At 44.6% G+C, this 20,163-nt stretch overlaps 2 pseudogenes; both read right to left on the reverse strand.

Moving 5' to 3' along the window:
• Positions 1-1,958: 1,958 nt before the first annotated feature.
• LOC116889159 lies at positions 1,959-2,460 on the reverse strand (annotated as a pseudogene).
• Positions 2,461-6,969: 4,509 nt separating this feature from the next.
• Positions 6,970-7,257, reverse strand: LOC116887899 (annotated as a pseudogene).
• Between the last annotated feature and the right edge of the window lie 12,906 nt (positions 7,258-20,163).

Below are 20,163 nucleotides of genomic sequence, written 5' to 3' on the forward strand. Positions count from 1 at the left end.
CGTCCTAGAATTAGTCAGACTCTCCTGGCATTCCCTGCAGGTGACTCTCACTAGCTTCCCAAGAGTGCCATCTGCAGACTGAAGGAGTTGCGAGGTCAAGGCCACCTAAGGGGATATAAGGGTGGTGGTCAGTAGATGGAATATAGCTTCTGTGAACCTGGATAACAGCCCACGAGTGAGTCAAGGGCGAATTTGGAACATGGGGGATGCAGGGAGGATGCCACAGACATTTGGCAAGATGGATGAGGGACAGACAAGCGCAGTAGTTGGAGCCCATCTAGACACTTTCATAGTCTCTCACACATTTGTTTTGAAATTGTCTCTGGGGGCTGTGAAAGATGGCTCAGCGGTTAAGAGCACTGACTGCTCTTCCAAAGGTCCTGAGTTCAAATCCCAGCAACCACATGGTGGGTCATAATCATCTGTAATGAGATCTGATGCTCTCTTCTGGTGTATCTGAAGACAGCTACAGTGTACTTATAAATAAATAAATCTTTAAAAAAAAAAGAAATTTTCTCTGAAACATACTCCCTTAAAAGGATATTAATCACTTGATTTTTGTTGCAACACAACAGATTACCTTTATTTCTATATGCATCCACATTTCAACATGTAGTGGTCCTGAACAGAGTGGGGAACGTGGCAATGAGCCAGGAGGCCAGGCCCACCAATCTGCAAACAATCTGCAAACGTGGTGACACAGCGCCCCTTTGGGTCCCTGCCAAGGGTCTGAGAAGCAACACTGAAATCTGAGTCTGCAGGGTCCGGGCCTCGTGTTCCAACTGTCAGGCTCCACAGCAGACCCGATGTGTGGCCAGGGTGACTGAGAGCCCTGTTCAAACCTCTTCAATGTGTAGAAGCAAAGCAATTATGGGAAAAGGAACAAACTCAGAATCTCCGCATGGCCTTTCTCTAGGTATATATCCACCAAGGACCCTGAGCACTGGCTGGTCTGAGTCGCCCTGTGACTGCTCTGTTCACCTCTAGACCTGAGCTCAAAGCTCAAGGGCTAATGGTGGTGGCAGGGCCGAGGACCCGACGCTCCCTTCCCAGGCTGGTGGCAGGTGAACAAGCATGGTCTGGAGCTAAGTGAGAGAGGTCAGGCTCTTCCAACCTAATCTGGTGGCTTCTGGCCACAGCAAGTGTTGGGTAGTGATGTGACGGGCAACAAGGGACTTGAGGGGGAAAGCAGCACCCCTTGATAACGGTGGAGAGATGCGAAGCCCTGAATTCCTCACCCACTGCCAATTTCAGAAGGAGGGAAGGTTACAATTTAAGCTTTAGCCAAGGGTGGGAGTGGAGGAGTGGGGACCATGGCTTGGATGGGGCAATCACTTAAGACTTAAGAAATCAGGGGTGCAGTCAAAGAGCCCCAAGCCCAGCGGTGGTCAGTCCCACGGCTGCTACCTGAAGCCTCCCCATCTATTCTAAGGGCCACCACACAGCCGAGGCGAAGGGCAGGGTAGGCCGGCAAAGGCAGACCGAGGCCAAGTGCCAGCAGCAGGTGATTGTGTGACGTTTCTTTCTTTCTTTTTTTTTCTTTTTTTTTTTTTTTGTTCTGTTTTTTTTCGGAGCTGGGGGTCGAACCTTGCGCTTCCTAGGCAAGCGCTCTACCACTGAGCTAAATCCCCATCCCTTTGTGTGACGTTTCTGTTCATAGATACATTAGCTGTGCCTACCTCCCAAAGGAAACCCATTTCAACACACCTTCTTGATCCCGGAAGTTCAACCAGGCAGACAGCAGTTACTAAACTTGGCAGATGATGTTACACAGCACAACATAGGTATTTCAAATGGACAAGAAGTTAGTATCAGAGCAGTGTCTCAGGGTGAAGTCTGAGTGGGGCTACCTCTCTAGTACTTTGAGGTCTACAGATGGATCTAGAAAATTCACTACTGTGGAAAATGAAGACTTGGGTTGGATGGGGGGGGGGCAGGGCCTTTGTGACTAATTGTTGTTAACACTGTCCTGGTGTCTGTGGCACCTTCATGCTCTCTTTTGACATCATCAAGCGTCGCAGTTCCTGCAGGATGACCTCAATGCTGTGGGAATTCTGACCCTGTGCCAGCACTGCTGTAGTTCTTGGATCCACCACTCCATCCGAACTGCTCACGCCGCTCATATTGACTCCTGTTACAAATCTTACAGATGGGGGTGGGGTGGGGTAGGACGATGGGGGGGTTGGGGCAGAGGAGGGTGGGAGGATGAGGGGTGGGGATGGGGGAGGGGTGCTTCTGGGTACTTAGGTCCACATTCTATTTTAAGGCTGTATGTTCAGTTTTCATAAATTGTTCATGGAGGCCCAATTATCATGCCTGTCCAACTTGTGTCATGTCCTCATCATCCTCCAGACCCCAGCCAACTCTGCTGTCGCCTACTCCTTTCTGGCCCTCTTTCAGCTCTTCCGATAGTTGGAAATTTCGAGGGCCTTTTCCTCCCGAGCGTGTGGTGACTGCCATCTTGATTTTCTAGAAATTACAGGGAAGTTCGCTTATAGAATTGCCCTTTTAAACATATACTGCAAGTGACTGAGAGGCAGGTCAGTCCGTAGGTCCTCAGAACCCACATTAAAAAAAAAAAAGACTGGAGCTGGAGGGATGGCTCAGTGGTTAAGAGCACTGACTGCTCTTCCAGAGGTCCTGAGTTCAATTCCCAGCAACCACATGGTGGCTCACAACCATCTGTAATGAGATCTGATGCCCTCTTCTGGTGTGTCTGAGGACAGCTATAGTGTATTCATATACATTAAATTTTTTAAAATAATAACAATAAATCTTCTGGGCATACTCTCACACTTGGAATCCCAGTTCTGAAGTGGCAGAGAGAACAATCCCTGAGCTTCACTGCCAGCCTGTCCAGTCTGACTGCAGAGCTCCACAGGCCAGTGAGGTACTGTCTTCAAAAAGACATTGTCCCCGAAGATGACAAACTTAGACACACATGAATGATTTTTAAAAATATACACTGCGGCTGGGCATGGTGTATAGCATGTGTATAATCAAAACTGGGCACGTGTGTCAGGAGGAATGCAAGTTTAAGGGCAGATTAAGTTATGTGGTGAACTCCGATATTTTTATTATGTAAAAATTACCTCCAAGAGCCAACAATGCTAATTGGGCTTAGTTTAGGGAAGCATACTTTGTGATTTAAATTTAAAGCGTACTGACAGGCTGATGAGATGGCTCAGCAGGTAAAGGCACATGTACATGAAATGCACACACACACACACACACACACACACACCTATACACAGCAGTGTTTTGTCAAAGGGTAAGTGTGGGCTTTAGACTCTATTATCCAGTTACCTCCAGCCACCTCAGGAAAGATAATTCCAGAAAAAGGGGGCAGGGATCAATGTGGTATAAATAAACATGCAGTGCTTTGGAACAGCTATGTCTTTCTCTTCTTCTCTTCTCATCTTCCTTTCTTTTTTGCCAAAGTCTCTGCATGCAGGCTGGCCTTGAACCCACCACTGCTTCAGCCTCCTAAGTTCTATTGGAGAAAATCCTGAAAACAGGGCAGTGTAGGGAAACCCCGAGTGGGTGAAGTCCTGAGCAAATGTATATTTTGACATAAGCACAGCATGTTGAGGACTCCAAGACCAACTGGCCTATGGTAAATTGGCAAAACTGCTGCACATATAACCAGGCTGGAGAGCGAGGGCAAAGCTTTTGGTGGACGTCCGAGTATGAGGGTTTATAAACATTGACCGGTGATACAAAGACTAGCAGCCCTAGTTTCCTCCTGGCCATGTCTAGAGTCTGAGACTGCTCCCCTATAAAGACACCCTACCAAGATTTGCTAACCCTCCCCATGTGCTGTATCTAATAAAGAGGCTCTGGGTAGCCTTAGCAGTTAGAGAACCTGACCTGATGATCCCAGCTTCATTGCACGAGTGTTTATGTGTCTGTCCTTTGTTCCATCCAGGACCCAGGCCTCAAAGGCTAAGGCAGAGCAGGCAGTCTTGTGTCTAAGAGTCAGAGGAGACAACACGGTAGGTTTCAGAGGAGACAATCTAAAAGGTTTTCAAGAATCTGTGACGGAGTTAGAGATTATCTGTGACAGAGTTAGACCTCCTGTTGTCTTTAGGAGACATGAGCTCTCTCTCTCTCTCTCTCTCTCTCTCTCTCTCTCTCTCTCTCTCTCTCTCTCTCTTATATAAGCGAGAGTACACACACACACACACACACAAAAAACATTGATATCCCCAAGACTAAAAACAGAAAAGTAGACAGGTGTCACAAAGTATGGACACTGGGGTCAACGTAGGCCTACTGTTATTTAGACTTTATTCCTGACTTGGGTTTGCAGTCAGCAGCCCAGGGTATTCTCTAAAAGCAAACTTCCCTGCACACAGACGGGCTCATCAAGTAGCCCTGGACCACGTCTTTACACAAGGTACCTCCTGGACATTACGGATACTGATAATCATCTGGGTCTTTGGGGGGGTGTATTTTACTTTTTCCATTTTCCAGTGTGTGTGTTTTTGCATGTGTGGGCACACAGGAGTGTAAGGCACGGTGGGCATGGTGGTGGAAGCCTAACCACTGAGCAATCTCCACAGCCCGCTGAGATCTGGACTGCTGCCACATCTTTAACACTCCATCATGTCTAGAATAGTCTATAAGATTCCATCATATCTAGAATAAAATGCTTTCAGTAAAGGCTGTTTTCTATCAAACACTCCAAGGGCATTACACATCCAGGTCAGGCAAATCTGAGTTACTCAAGGTGGTTTGTTTGTTTGTTTGTTTGTTTGTTTGTTTGTTTGTTTTCAGAGAGATACCACCAATGGAGAAGCAGAGGAAGGGAAGAGGAAGGAAGGAGGAGAGGATGACGGATTGGGGGCGGGGGCGAAGAGAAAAGATGAGCGAGAAGGGTTTATGTGATGTGCATGGGGGCAGGGAGGGCAGTGGCTAGCCCGAAACCTGAAGCTAGGTAGGCTGGGCAGTCTCTCCTAACTTGCTGCTGAAATCTGGAGACATTCCAGCAGAATCCCTTCTTGTGAGCATCTCAGTGTCTTTGTCCTCAAGCCCCTTGAGTAATTGTGCTCCAAGTCGGCAGAAAAGGTGCTGTTTGGAGAAAGCAGTTCTCAGAAAGCAAGCAAGAGCCACATAAACACACGAAGGGGAGATCCCAGCAGAGACAGCCCTTGGGTTGAAGACATGCCAGGCACCTTGCTAAGATAGGTAACACTCCAGGGGCAATGGCACAGGGCTTTACTTCATTCTGAGGATGTTTCCCATACTGATGCCGAGGCTAAAACCCAAGGCATTGCCTATACTGGGCAAGCAAGCCCTGTACCACTGAGCAACAGCCCTTATAGGTGTGAGGGTCTTGCTGTCTTGAACTCAAGGACTGGAGTGTTATTCTGAATGAATTGGGGAAGAGTTTAAATAAGGAAATGGCATGACTTATTTGGCTTACTTTTTTTTTTTTTTTTTTTTTTTTTTGAGCTGGGGACCGAACCCAGGGCCTTGCCCTTGCTAGGCAAGCGCTCTCCCACTGAGTTAAATTCCCAACCCCTTGGTTTACATTTTTACAAATTTTTTTTCCCCTATATGGAAAAGGGACTTCAGGAGCCCTCAAGAGGGCTCCGTGAGTAAAGGCACTTGCCACCAAGAATGATGACCTGAATTCAATCCTGGGGCATTGTTCTCTGGCTTCCACACATGCACCGTGGCTTACACATTCTCCCACAGATGCACACATATATGTGCACACAAATAAAAGTAAAGGAAATTCTAAGAGAATGAACTGCATGCAGGTAGTCAAGACAAATTGGAGGAAAGAAGTGTATTTCAGAGATCCAGGTGAGAGGCGATCGGGCTTGGATAAGCACAGGAAGAGAGGGATATCCTGGTAAGAAGGCATAGTCTGTTTATAGCTTGAAGATAAGATGGAGCCAAGATTGCTGACGGATGTATGGATGGACTGTGAGAGACGTATGAGAGTCTTCTGTGGTTTAGGGCAGTTATGACAGAGGAATCAGGGCAAAATGTAATGAGGGCTCATGGCAGAATAAAAACAGAAAAATCAGAGATGGCGAACAAAAGAAAGGATCATACTGTTAAACACAGAAGCAATAGCAAACACTCCCATGAGCTGACGGAAATGGTCCAGTAAACAGGAGCACAGCAGTGATTCAGGAGAAAGGGGACATTGCCAGAACCTGGTTCTTGAGAGGGGATGAGATTTAGCACGCAAGTACTACGTGCTCTTCCTGCTCAGAGCATAAACGTCATTCACCTCTGTTAAGTAGGAACAGGGGCAAGGTGAGCTGAAAGAATGCACGTAGGAGAGGAAACGTGGGACATTTGAGAGGACAGAGAGAAAACAAACTGCTGAGATTTGCCTGCATTTATTAAAGGCTTCCCCCAGTTCCCAGTAAAATCCATGTGTCCCCCTAAAAGGAGGGGAAGGCAGACTAGACTCCCATATGTTTGCAGTAAGAGAAGAAGTATACAACAAGGAACAAAGACAGCAGGATACAAGTAATTGGCCATGTTCCCCAGCAGTGGGCCTCATTGTGAGGCCTGTGGGTGCCTCCTGGAAGCAGGAGCAAAAAAGGGACTCTCCTCCATCTTGTTCATTTGCTTCCTTCAAATGGAAGAGGATATGGACGATCAAATTGCTAGAAGAAACATTTGTATGTAGAGTGTCCGTGTTACTGATTTTTGTGTTGCTATGACCAAAATATCTGACAGACGAGAGAGGGTTATTTAGGTTCATGGTTTCCAAGAGATTTCAGTCTATTGTGGTGAGGAGGGATGTTTTAATTACTTTTCTGTGGCTGTTATAAAACATCATGACTCTTAAAAAACAAACCTTTATTGTATAGAAATGTATATGTATTTATAAATGTATATATATTTCTATATTTTATTATAATATTATATAATACTATTTATACATTAATATGATTATAATATATAATTTATAAATGTACATATATAATCCCCAAGATGCTATTCTCTCATTTCCTCATCTTCCTCCTTCTCTTCAAACACCTCTGATGTAGAGGACATTATTACACCTTATTAGAACATCACCCAGATATCCAGACAACGCCCCATCTATATATTCTTCTGTCTTGCGAGCTGCATGTTCATGTAGCCATCGATGGAGACCATGTAGCCCTTGTACTCCATGCCCTACTTAAGTTTCACCATCACTGGCTTTTCTGTCAGTCTATTGAGAAAAGGCTTGGGATTGAGAGATAAACAACACAAATGCCAGTGAGCACTGCACCCCATTAGCCGATGACCCCACCACTACCCTCCTCTCATGACTCTTAAAGCACCTTATGGAGGAAAGAGTTTATTTGGGCTTAGGGTTCCAGAAGTTAGGAGTATATCATGGTGGGAAAGTATGGCAAAAAGCAGCAGGCATGGTGACAGGAACTGAATGCTGAGTGAGGGCTTACAATTTGAACCTCAAGAATGGGCTGGAGAGATGACTAAGCAGTTAGAAGCACTGACTGCTCTTCCAGAGGTTCTGAGTTCGATTCCCAGCAACCACATGGTGGCTCACAACCATCTGTAATGAGATCTGATGCCCTCTTCTGGTGTGTCTGAAGACAGCTACAGTGTACTCATATACAGTAAATAAATAGTCCTTTATTTAATAAATAAATCTTTTTTTAAAAAATGAAGCAGAGGAAGCAAACTAGAAATAGGTGAGGATTTTTATCCCCAAAGCCTGCCCTGATAACATGCCATGTCTCCCAAACAGTGCCCTCAACTGGTAACAAAGTATTCAAATACAAGAACCTGTGAGGGACACTCTTAGTCAAACCACTACAACATGATTGCAAAAGCCTATCACAGAAGGTGTTTTCATGGCCAGGACCAGGTAGCCAAGAGCACAGGGCAGAACCGGGAAAGACTATGACCTGCAAAGTCCCACCTCTAATGACCCTGCCAGCTGGGTCCTACCTCTGAAGTGTCCATAGAATTCCAAAACAGTGCCATCCACTGAGGAGCAAGTGTTCAAAATGTGAGGCTTTGAAGGAACCTTAACAGTGCCCCAATCTCTTATGGCTGTTCTAGCTGCTCTATCAAAACAGGATGAGTATGTGTCTTAGGGTCTCTATTTCTGTGACAAAACACCATGACCAAAAAGCAAGTTGGAAAGGAAAGGGTTTATCTGACTTACATTTCCACATCACTGTTCATCACTGAAGGAAGTCAGAACAGGAACTCAAATAGGGCAGGAACCTGGAGGCAGGAGCTGATGCACAGGTCACAGAGGGGTGCTGCTAACTGGCTTGCTCCTCGTGGCTTGCTCAGCCTGCTTTCTTATAGAATCCAAGACCACCAGCCCGGGTAAGCACTGACCACCAGCCCGGGTAGGCACCACCCACCAGGCTGGGCCCTCCCTCATTGATCAATAATTGAGAAAATGCCTAACAGTCGGGTCTCATAGAGGCATTTCCTCAACTGAGGCTCTTTCTGCTCTGATGGTTCTAACTTGTGTCAAGTTGACACACAGAACCAGCCAGAGCGGTATGTCAGACATGGTGGTTTGTGCCTTTAATCCTAGCACTCAGGAGGCAGAGGCAGACAGACCTCTAAATTGGAGGCCAGCCTGGTCTATATAGTGAGTTCCGGGATAGCCAGGACCATGTAGAGAGATCCTGTCTCCAAACCAAAGAAACTCGGGGTAAGTACGGCAGTATGCATGGTGGTTCAATGAGAAAAGTGAGACAGCTTATGTTCTCCATGGAGTGTGGCTCTCAAGGGTGCCCCCACCTCATGACATCGGTTTCACCTGGGAAATTGGCCTGCCCCCAAACCTACTGTTAAGATTTGAATATGCTCCTTTGAAAACTCACATTAAGGCCAGGCATGGTGGTGTGCGCCTATAATTTCACCACTTGGGAGGCTGAGGCAAGGAGATCACAAGTTCACGATCCTGTCTCAAAAAGGGGATGGGGGTGGCAGGGAAATTGGTAAAAGCACTTGCTGGCAACCTGAGTTTCGTCTCCAGAACCCACATAAAGGTGATGGAGGAGAATCAATTCCATAAAGTTGTCTTCTGACCTCTAACATGCATGCTCCGCCCCCCCCCACACACACACACACACACACACCAACCCCACTCAGTCACACACTTAGGAATTTCCAAAACCCTGGAAGCCATAATATATAGACAGAGGACCTGGTGCAGACCCATGTAGGCCCTGTGCTTGCTGTTTAGTCTCTGTGAGTTCTTATGACCTTTGCTCAGTTCATTTACTAGGCCTTGTTTTTTCTTCTCTTCTCTTTGAATTACCCACTATCAGGTATTTTGTTATAGCAGCACAAACAGACTAAGACACTTACTAACTCAAAAACTCTCACTGCAGGGCCCAACGGACTGTGCTTCAGCAAATTCAGGCGAATGTTTGTGAAGAAGCAGGGCTTGAAGGCGCCGCCTGGCTAACTTTCCATCTGCTATCCTGTACTGCCACCTATTGGACAAGCTCTTCCACATGCTGTGAGATAAATGAAGCCTATTAAAAACAAAGAGAAACTAAGTTCCTTGCATTTTTCTCTTCTAAAAAAACTTTACAAACCAAACCAAAAAGAAAATTTACAAGCTTTTGACTGCAAATACTAATTTTACACTGTTGTAAGCACTATAATTGGAGCTTTTTAAATATTTATTTGTGTGTGTGTATGTGTGTGTGTGTGTGTGTGTCTGATACGTGCTTGTGTATCAGAAAACAACTTTCTGAAATCTGGGTCACAGGACTTACATTCAAGTTGTCAGGTTCTTAGGCTGTTGAAACAGACAGTGCCAATATTCGGAATTAATAACATTGGCACAGTGAATATTTATGTGTGATAAACTGTGGTAGTTATTTCTCTTGGTTTATAATCTCCAAACTAAAATCCTTTTTCTCTTATTTAAAGGTTTATCAGTTTTATTGTGTATGAATGATTTTTGCCTGTGTGCGTGTCATGTGCATGCAGTGCCTGCCAAGGCCAGCAGAGGGCGATAGAACCCATGCAGCTGCTGGTGCTGAGATTTGAACCCGGGTCCTCTGGAAGAACAGCCAGTGCTCTTTTTTTTTTTTTTTTTGCCTCGTGTGTGTGTGTGTGTGTGTGTGTGTGTGTGTGTGTGTGTGTATGTGTGTGTGTCCAGCCAGTGCTCTTAACCACTGAAACCACCTTGCCAGTCCTAAAGTTTCTTTTTAAACTGTATTTTTTTTTTTTTGGTTAAGTGACAAGAGCTGGGCATGGTGGCTCATTCCTTTAATCCTGAAACTCAGAAGGCAGAGGCAGGAAAGTGTCTGTGAATTCAAGGCCAGCCTGTTCCACATAGTTCTAGGATAGCCAGGTATACATAGTGAGACCCTGTCTTTAAAAATAAAAAGATGACAGTGTCTCACTACGCTACCCAGTGTGGCCTCACACTCACAGTGTTCCTTTCTGAGCTTTCTGAGTAGCCGGAATTGCAAGCACATACTAGCACACTTAAGGTAAATGCCTCTGGCACTAGATATATAACAGCAGCATCATTTTGTCGAAGGTTTTCTATTTTGTTTTAGACACTGTCTGGTAGGCTGGCCTCAAATTTTCTGTGGCAAAACACCATGACCAAAGCAAGCTGGAGAGGAAAGGGTTTATTTGTCTTACACCTCCCCCATCCCTGGTCATCATTGAAGAAGTCAGGATGCAGAGGTCATGGAGGAGTGCTGCTTACTGGCTTGCTCTCCATGGTTTACTCAGCGTGCAGAATCCAGGACCACCAGCCAAGTGGTGGCACCACCCACCATGGGCTGGGCCCATGCTCAGTAATTTTTTTAAATGCCTTACAGCCAGATCTTGTGGAGGCATTTTCTCAGTTGAGGTTCCTTCCTGTCAGATGACTCTAGTTCATGTGTCAGGTTGACATTAAGACTAGCCCGTGGGGGTTGGGGATTTAGCTCAGTGGTAGAGCACTTGCCTAGCAAGCGCAAGGCCCTGGGTTCGGTCCCCAGCTCCGAAAAAAAATAAAAAGAAAGAAAAGAAAAAAAAGACTAGCCCGCACAGTAGCCAAGAAGGCCTTGCATTTCTGATCTTTTTGCCCTGAATGCCCCAGTTACAGGCATGCATTACCATTCCCAACTGTGATGGTTTGAATGAGAATGGTCCCCATAAGTTCGCGTACTTGAAAATTGATCCCCAATTAGTGGAACTAACTTCCCAGTTGGGAAGGATAAGGAGGTTCACCCTTTTGGAGGAGGTGTGTCACTGTAAGTGGGCTTTAAAGTTTCAAAACTCATAGTTCTGCCTCTCCCTCTCTTTCTCTCTCTCCCCACCCCCTTGTACTTGTTGATCAAGATGCGAATTCTACAGCAACCCTCTGAAACTGTAAGCCCCAAATAAACTCTCTTCTTTAAGTTACCTTGGTCACAGTGTCTTATCACAGCAACAGAAAAGTAACGAAGACACTGGTTTTGTGATGCTGGGCATGGAACAGTCTTGTGCATGCTAGGCAAGTACTCTACCAATTTGCTTAAGTTTAAAGAAAAAAACTAATAAACATGATCCGAATGTACTCATGAAAGAGCTAGTAAACTGCTATAAAGCCAGTCACACTGTTACTCCGTCAGGGGATTCTGCTAAAGATCCTAGCTTCTGTATCTTCGGAACACCCCTCTTGAGTCTTACCTCTCTGCTAGAAGTCAGAAGGCCCTCTTTGTTTCACTTGCAGATGTCACATACAATCCAGGGCTCATCCACCGAACATCTGACTCGAGAGTGAGCAACAGAAAGGAGCAGGAAATGCACGGAATGCACTTTCTAGCAAGGGTAGAATTGGCTTCTGCCATTCAGAGCTCCAGATCTGGTCCTCAGCATCACAGGTTCACATCGTGGGTCTGTGTCCAGTACCTGGTGGAATTCGTGAATAATGCAGTAGCATGGTTAGAGCATCCCTGTTAGCTGAGTACTCAGCCCTTTAGCCTAGCATCCTGACCTTCCCAGATGCCTTTGAACTATTTACATTTTTTCATAACTCCATCTCTGCCTGTGTGTGTGCTCCTCCTACTGTTGCTATGTAACAAATTTAGTGGGTTATGTGAATTAAACTAGATTTTCTCAACATCCGTGCAACAGACATTTGAGATCCAAATGATTTATCTTTTTTAAAATAATTTACTTTTATGTGCACTAGTGTTTTAAGTGCATGTGTGTCTGTGTGAAGGTGTCAGATCCTCCGGGTTACAGAGGTTTGTGAGCTGCCATGTGAGTGCTGGAAATTGAACATAGGTCCTCCTTAAAACTGTCCAGTGCTCTTAACTACTGAACCATCACTCCAGCCCCTAGGACCCAGATAATTTCCTGTTGTGTGGGGCTGTCCTGTGTCATGTGGGTCGTTTACCAGCGTCCCTAGTTTCTGTCCACTAGACACCAGCAGCATTCCCCATCCCAAGGTATAACAACCAAAAATAATGTTTCCAGATATTGTGAAATGTACCATGAGGCTAAGGCTTTCCCAAGCTGAGATCCACTAGCTTAAAATGATCAAGTCTTGGGTCATGCGTAAACCTATTCCCTAATTTCATGAAATAGTGCTTAGAGATGGGCCTGAGGAGGACAGGGCAGCAGGGGAATGGCTGGTATTATTTCCCTACTTAACTTAGTCTCGAGAGCTCTCCACATGTCCTTTGTTCTGTTTTGTCTTGTTTTCTGAGACAGGGTCTCTCTATGTCCTAGAACTCGCTAGGTAGACCAGGCTAGCCTAGAACCCACAGAGCCCTTCCAAGTGTAAGCCACCATTGGATTATTGCATGTCCTTCTTGTATGACCTACCAGGACCTCAAGTTACTATAACTGCTCATGTGGATGCTCAGATCTCAAGATGTCAAAGAACAGGAGGAGGAGGAGGAGGAGGAGGAGGAGGAGGAGGAGGAGGAGGAGGAGGAGGAGGAGGAGGAAAATGCTTTTTGAGACCTGATCTCAAAAGCAACATGTCATCATTTCTGCCATAATCACAAAAATTCAGAGAGGGAACATGGACTCTACCTCTCAGTGGGATGAACATCAAAGTTATGTTGTAAGACTGTGTGCAATAAGATGTTCTCAACATTTGAAAATCCAATATGTCTCTGTGATCAACATCACTATCCATCAGGAAAATGCAAATTAAAACCACTAGACAGCACTACAAAACCACCAGAATGCCTAAAGGCGAGAATGCATGTTGGTACGCTCACTCTAGGAAAAATAACTGCCCCGATAGAGCGTACACTCAGATGACTCAACACCCGCCTAGGTTTCCTCCTGAGAGACATGAATGAACATGCACCTCAAAAGACATACAGGAGACGGTGCAGAAAGTCTTTTGGAATAATTGAAAACTGGATGATGACATTTTCTGTTAAAGGTCCATCTCAGAAGGGGCTGAAAGACTTTTAAAAGCCAGAGGTCAAGGAAGGCCAAAGCAAAGCAGTGTTCTCTGGGTACCACAAGATTGCTGCACAAAGCCTGTACAACCCCGAACCAGTTTACATTGTAGCAGGGAGTGGGAGGGGGGTCAGGAGCTCCCACCCCTGAGACACTATGAACACTATGGAAGGAAAGATCAGTTTTCTTTAAGGATGTAGCCCCTGATAGGTTGACCACAATCCAGTAAATTGCCCCATACCTATATGTACATAAGCATCACAAATTGGACTCAATGGGTTGTTTTATAAGGGGAAACAAAGTTTGAAAAAGGGGTGTTGTAGAACAAGGCAGACTTGCAGAGGTTGGTGGAGAGGTGAATATGATCAAAGTACATTGTACCAATGAAATTCACAAAGAATTTTTACATATGTATATAATATATAATAATAAATATATGTGTTTGTATATATATTTGTATATATATGGTTTTTTGAGACTGGGTTTCTCTTTGTAACAGCCCTGGCTGTCTTGGAACAAGTTCTGTAGGCCAGGCTAGCCTCAAACTCACAGAGATCCACCTGCCTCTGTCTCCTAAGTGCTAGGATAAAAGATATGTACCACCACTATGCAGCCCTAAAAATATTTTGAAATGTCTGTCAATAAGAAAATGGATCTAGGGGCTGGAAAGATAGCTCATCGTTTAAGAGCACTGACTAATTCTTCCTGAGGACCCAGGTTCAATTCCTAGCACCTACATGGCAGCTCACAACTGTCTGTAATCCAAGATCTGACACCCTCACACAGACATACATACAGGCAAAACAGTGATGCATATAAAATAAAAAATAAAATTTGAAAAAGGAAAAGAAAATGGAGCCCAGCATACTGATGCATACCTTTAATCCCAGAATTCAGGGGGCAGTGGCAAGTAGATCTCTGTGAGTTTGAGGTCAGCATGGTCTACAGAGTCCAGGACAGCCAGGTGTACAGAGTGAGACCCTGTCTCAGAAAAAAGAATAAAAAAAAAAACAAAAAGAAAATAAAATAGACCTATAAGCTAAGTGTGATCTAATCATCCAGTAGCATGCTACACTTTAACATAAAATGATTGTTTTCATACCCAGAAGGAAAAAAGCAATAACCATTACATTCAACAAAGGAAGCCAGACACATACCGTGGTAATTCCATGTGTGTAATATCAAAAACAGGAAGCCAATCAGTAGCAATAGAAATCAGAGGATGTTGTCACTTCTAATGAGATGAGGAAATGGATACTGACAGGAAAAAGGCACAAAGACGTTCTGGAAGGTTAGGAATAGTCTATATTTGATCTGGCAGGTGGCTAAATCTGTGTGTGTGTGTGTGTGTGTGTGTGTGTGTGTGTGTGTGTGTGTGTGTGTGTGTGTGTGTGTGTGTGTTAATATTCAAAGCCAGGGATAGAAAGATAGCTCAATGGTTAAGAGTTCATACTGTTCTTACCAAGGACCTAGGTTTAGTTCCCTGTATACAAGCAGGCAAAATACCCATACACATAAAGTCATTTTTTAAGAAATAAACATCTGAGGGGCTAATGAGACAGCTTAGCGGTTGAGAATACTAGGTGCTCTCCACAGGTCCTGCTTCAGTTCCCGTGGTGGCTCACAATTGTCTTTAACTGTAGTCTCATGGGGTCTGATGCCCTTCTCTGGTGTACAGATGTACACCCATACATGCAGACAAAACACCCATATGCATACCTTTTAATAATAAATAATAAAATAAATAATTTTTAAGAAAAGAAAAGAAACATCTGAATATTTCGAAAAGTTAGTTTAAAAGGAAACCTCCACAGATCCCCACCCCCCATAGTATGAGCCACAAGATTTTAGAGAACACCGTTGTTAAATATTGGCCTGATTCAAGGTGAAAGTAATGGTAAAGGTCCCTAGTTCTGTTTCAAAACTATAATGATATTTCTTCAGAAGACACTCAGGATGCATTTTAAAAAAAGAAAGAAAGAAAGAAAGAAAGAAAGAAAGAAAGAAAGAAAGAAAGAAAGAAAGAAAGAAAGAAAGAAAGAAAGAAAGAAAGAAAGAAACTAGGGGTCTGGAGAGATGGCCCAGCAGTTAGAGCACTAACTGCCCTTCCAGAAGTCTCAATTCCCAGCAACCACATGGTGGCTCACAAACATCTATAATGGGATCTGACGCCCTCTTCTGGCATGCAGGTGTACATGCAGGTAGTGTGTGTGTGTGTGTGTGTGTGTGTGTGTGTGTGTGTGTGTGTGTATAATCTTTTTATAAAAAAAAGTTTTTTTTTTTTTTATTAACTTGAGTATTTCTTATGTACATTTTGAGTGTTATTCCTTTCCGGTTTCCAGGCAAACATCCCCTTCCCTCCCCCTTCCTATGGGTGTTCCTCCCCACCCTCCCCCCATTGCCGCCCTCCCCCAACAATCACGCTTCACTGGGGGGGTTCAGTCTTAGCAGGACCCAGGGCTTCCCCTTCCACTGGTGCTCTTACTAGGATATTCATTGCTACCTACGAGGTCAGAGTCCAGGGACAGTCCATGTATAGTCTTTGGGTAGTGGCTTAGTCCCTGGAAGCTCTGGTTGCTTGGCAAAAAAAAAAAAGTTTTAAAAATAGCCAGGCAGTAGTGGTACACATTTTTAATCTCAGGACTTAGGAGGCAGAGGCAGGCAGATCTCTGTAAGTTCCAGGCTAGCCTGGTCTACAGAGCAAGTTCCAGGACAGCTACAGCTACCCAGAGATAGCCTGCCTTGAAAAACCAAAAGGAAAAAAAGAAAAGAAAGATAAAACAAAACCAAAAACTAGCCCAGTGCTTCTTGTCTTTAATTCCAGCACACAGCAGGCAGAGAGGCTGGTGCAGATCTCTGAGTTTGAGGCCAGCTTGAACTACAGAATAAGTTCCAGAACAGCCAGGGATACATAGTGAGAGCCTGTCTCAAAAAAAAAGATAAATAAATTTTAAAATTTTAAGCATAACAAAAACCAAGAAGTAGAAAGAAACAAAGAGGAAATTCCTGGTTATAGAAAGACACTTAGTGCATGGGACCACTGAAGTGAAAATCTTAAGGTTTCTTTGGAAAGTCAACTTGGAAGGTGTTTTACTGGGGCAAACACATAAAGGAAGGTTTCGTTAAAGTGGACAGAGGTAAAAGATTCATGAAGGAACATTGTGCTGAAGCAGACACAAGAGAAAGGTTGTTCTGCTAAAGACAGCACGTGAAAGGACATGTGATGGAGGATTCTTTGCTAACAACACACATGTACACACATGTACTGGTCTGCCTTACATTGCATAGTTGAGCTACATTTGTCAGGACTCCATAGAGAGAAATGCACCAAACAAAAACAAAAACAAAACTTCTGGCGGTGTGCTGCTGTTTCTTGCTATTTCCACAGACTTGGGCTGATTAGCAGAGTGATGTCAGCTGAGACAGACACACTGCTGACGCATGACATGTGGAGGACACATGATGTTTGAAGGGTATAAACAGGACTCAACAGGCAGTGACAGGGACTGAGCTAAGCTTGCTTATAGAGCAGTGCTTGTGCAATGTTTGTTGGTCTTGTGTCTTCCACTGCTAACCTGTGACTGAACTGCTGATTTCCAGACAACACAGACAGGAGTTGCTCCAAAGAACCATTTCTAAACAGGTCCACTTCCCCCATAAACTTTCTTTTCCACTACCTCTGGTGGATGATATGCTCGAAGGGAGGTTAAAGCATTTAAGAAACATCATTAAAAATAGGTTTTTTGAAGAAAAAAAAAGAAGAAGAAGAAAAATAGGTTTTTTAGGGGCTGGAGAGATGGCTCAGTGGTTAAGAGCACTGACTGCTCTTCCAGAGGTCCTGAGTTCAAATCCCAGCAACCACATGGTGGCTCACAACTGACTGTAACTGGATCAGATGCCCTCTTCTGGTGTGTCTGAAGACAGCTAGAATGTACTCACACATTAAATAAACAAATCTTTTAAAAAAATAGAGTTTTTGAGGGGCTGGGGGTTTAGCTCAGTGGTAGAGCGCTGCCTAGCGAGCACAAGGCCCCTGGTTCGGTCCCCAGCCTCCGAAAAAAAAAAAAAAAATAGATTTTTAAAAACTAAAGTTATAGACCATAGAGACCAGGACCCAGGAGATAATGAAGTCTAGAATTTCAGACACATAGGGGAAACTCCAATGGAGGAATAAGGAGCCAGCGCTCTGATTCACAGCAGGGAAGCTGACACAGTGAGTTAATGATCCACCTGCTAAGCTCTTGTATAACAGGCTGAAAGGTTCTCTAGCCAGAAACAAACCTCACACGTGTGACAAAGGAAAAGAGAAATGTTGGCAAAGCAACCACCAGAAATACATTTCATATGAGCTCCTGGTCCCAAATGATGATGTTCCCCTGAGGCACTGAAATTTGTCCTGGCATAGTGATGTCCAGGGATGTCCTGGGATGAAGCAATCACACAACCAATGGTGCAGGATATTTGATCATACTATGAACCTAACACTGTGTTATTTACTAAAAAAAAAAAAAAAAAAAAAAAAAAAAAAAAAAAAAGCCTTGTTGGTGAGGCTCAGCCGGGTACACACTTTTATCCAAGAGCTTATGTATTGCAGACAAGTGTTTGTAGTATGGCTCGGCCCTGGCATATCCTTTTAATCCAAGAGCTAAATAAAGTCAACGTTAAGAGGTGGAGCAAGCAACTAAGCTGACAGGGGATGAACATAACTCAACAGAAAGGGGGGTCTTTGAGTTAAAGTGTATTTAAGACAGCATGGAGAAAGAGGAGTTTTTTCCTTCTAGGACATCAGTGGAGTAGGTAGGCCAGCTGGGTGCTTTCTCTGCCTCTCTGAGCTAGCAGGCTTTCACCACAGTGTCTGGCTCCTGAGTCTTCATTAGTGAAATTGAATGGCTGGGATTTCTGGATTGTTTGTTTGTTTATCATTTTTATTTTTTTTTTACTTATTCATTTTGTATCCGGCTCACTGCCCCCTTCCTGGTCAGCCCCCTCCCCCAATTTCCCCATCCCCCTTCCCCTTCTCCTCTGAGCAGTAGGGGCTCCCTGGGTATCCCTGCAACCTGGCACATCAAGTCTCTGTGACACTAAACACTTCATCTCCCACTGAGGCCAGACAAGGCAGCCCAGCTAGAACACATCCCCCATATAGGGAACAGCTTTGGGGATAGCCCCTACTCTAGTTCCGGATCAACGTGAAAACCAAGCTGCACATCTGCTACATACATGTGGGGAGGCCTAGGTCCAGCCTGTGTATGCTTTTTGGTTGGTGGTTCAGTCTCTGAGAGCCAAAAGGGTCCAAATTAGGCGATTCTGTTGGACTTCCTGTGCCCCAACCCCAGAGAGCCTGTGGAGTTCTTATCCCCTTCTGGGCTACAGTCTTTTATCTTACTCTTCCACAAGGGTCCCCAAGCTCTGTCCACTATTTGGCTGTGGTTGTCTGAATTGGTCTGAGTCAGATGGTGAGTGGACCCTCTCAGAGGACAGCCATGCTAGACTCCTGTCCCAGGAAACCACTTCTAGCCATACACCCAAAAGATGCTCCACCATTCCACAAAGACACTGGCTTAGCTATGCTTATAGCAGCTTTTTTGTAGTATCCAATAGCCAGAAATAACCTAGATATCCCTCGACTAAAGAATGGATAAAGAAAATGTGGTACATCTATACAATGGAATACTATTCAGCTATTAAAAGCAAAGACATCATGAATTTTACAGGCAAGAGAATAGAACTTGAGACTATCATCCTGAGTGAGGTAACCCAGTCGTAAAAGAACATGCATAGTATGTACTCACTGATAAGTGTATATTAGCCACAAAATACAGGATACCCATGCTGCACTCCACAGACCCAAGAAGGCTGGACAGGAAGGAGGGAACGAGGAAGGATGCTTGAGTTTCACTTGGAAAGGGGAATGGAATGGCCGTGAAGGCAGATGGAGGGAGGGAACTGGGTGTGAGACAGGATCCGGAAGGGAGTGGGGGGGTTCAGAGTGGGGTGTGGGGAAGGGCAGAGGAGATGGCCATGAGAATGAATGGAAATCTGCAACTGATGGAGTGGAGGCATCTCCAGGAAGAGACGGACCAAGAATCAATGGGGGTGTCCTTAGCTGTGACTCACAGCACTGGAGATATGAAAAGGCCACTTCATGTAGCCAGGCAGGAACCCAGTGGAGCAATAGTGGCCCTAACCCACCAACAAAACTTTTGACCCAAAACTTATCCTGTCTGCAAGAAATGCAGAGACGGGAGAGAATGTTCAACCAATAACTGGCCCAACTTGAGACTCATCCCATGGGCAAGCACCAGTCCATGACACTATTAATGATACTCCTGTTATGCTTGAAGACTGGATTTTTGTTTCTTAAAACAACAAACTACTTTCCAGAGAGGAAGGAAACGAGAAAGGGAGGGAGGGAGGAAAGGAGGGGTAGAGCAGGCTTCTTATGTTAAATGAACACTCGGCAAGTTACAAAGGCCTCGGTGAACCTGACTACAACCAAAGAAAGGCAATGAACCCAACATGTATAAGAATTTATATAAAAGAAACTTAGAATGATAGAGCATTGTAGAAAAAGATTTAAAACAAGTGCATTAAAAATTAACAAACTCGGGGAGTGGAGAGATGGCTCAGTGGTTAAGAGCACTGACTGCTCTTCTAAAGGTCCTAAATTCAATTCCCAGCAGCCACATGGTGGCTCACAACCATCTGATCTGATGCTGTCTTTTGGCATACAGGTATACATGCAGATAGAGCCTCATATACATACAATAAATAAATAAATAC

The sequence above is a fragment of the Rattus rattus genome, chromosome X (assembly GCF_011064425.1).
Source record: "Rattus rattus isolate New Zealand chromosome X, Rrattus_CSIRO_v1, whole genome shotgun sequence".
In the NCBI taxonomy this organism is placed as follows: Eukaryota; Metazoa; Chordata; class Mammalia; order Rodentia; family Muridae; genus Rattus; species Rattus rattus.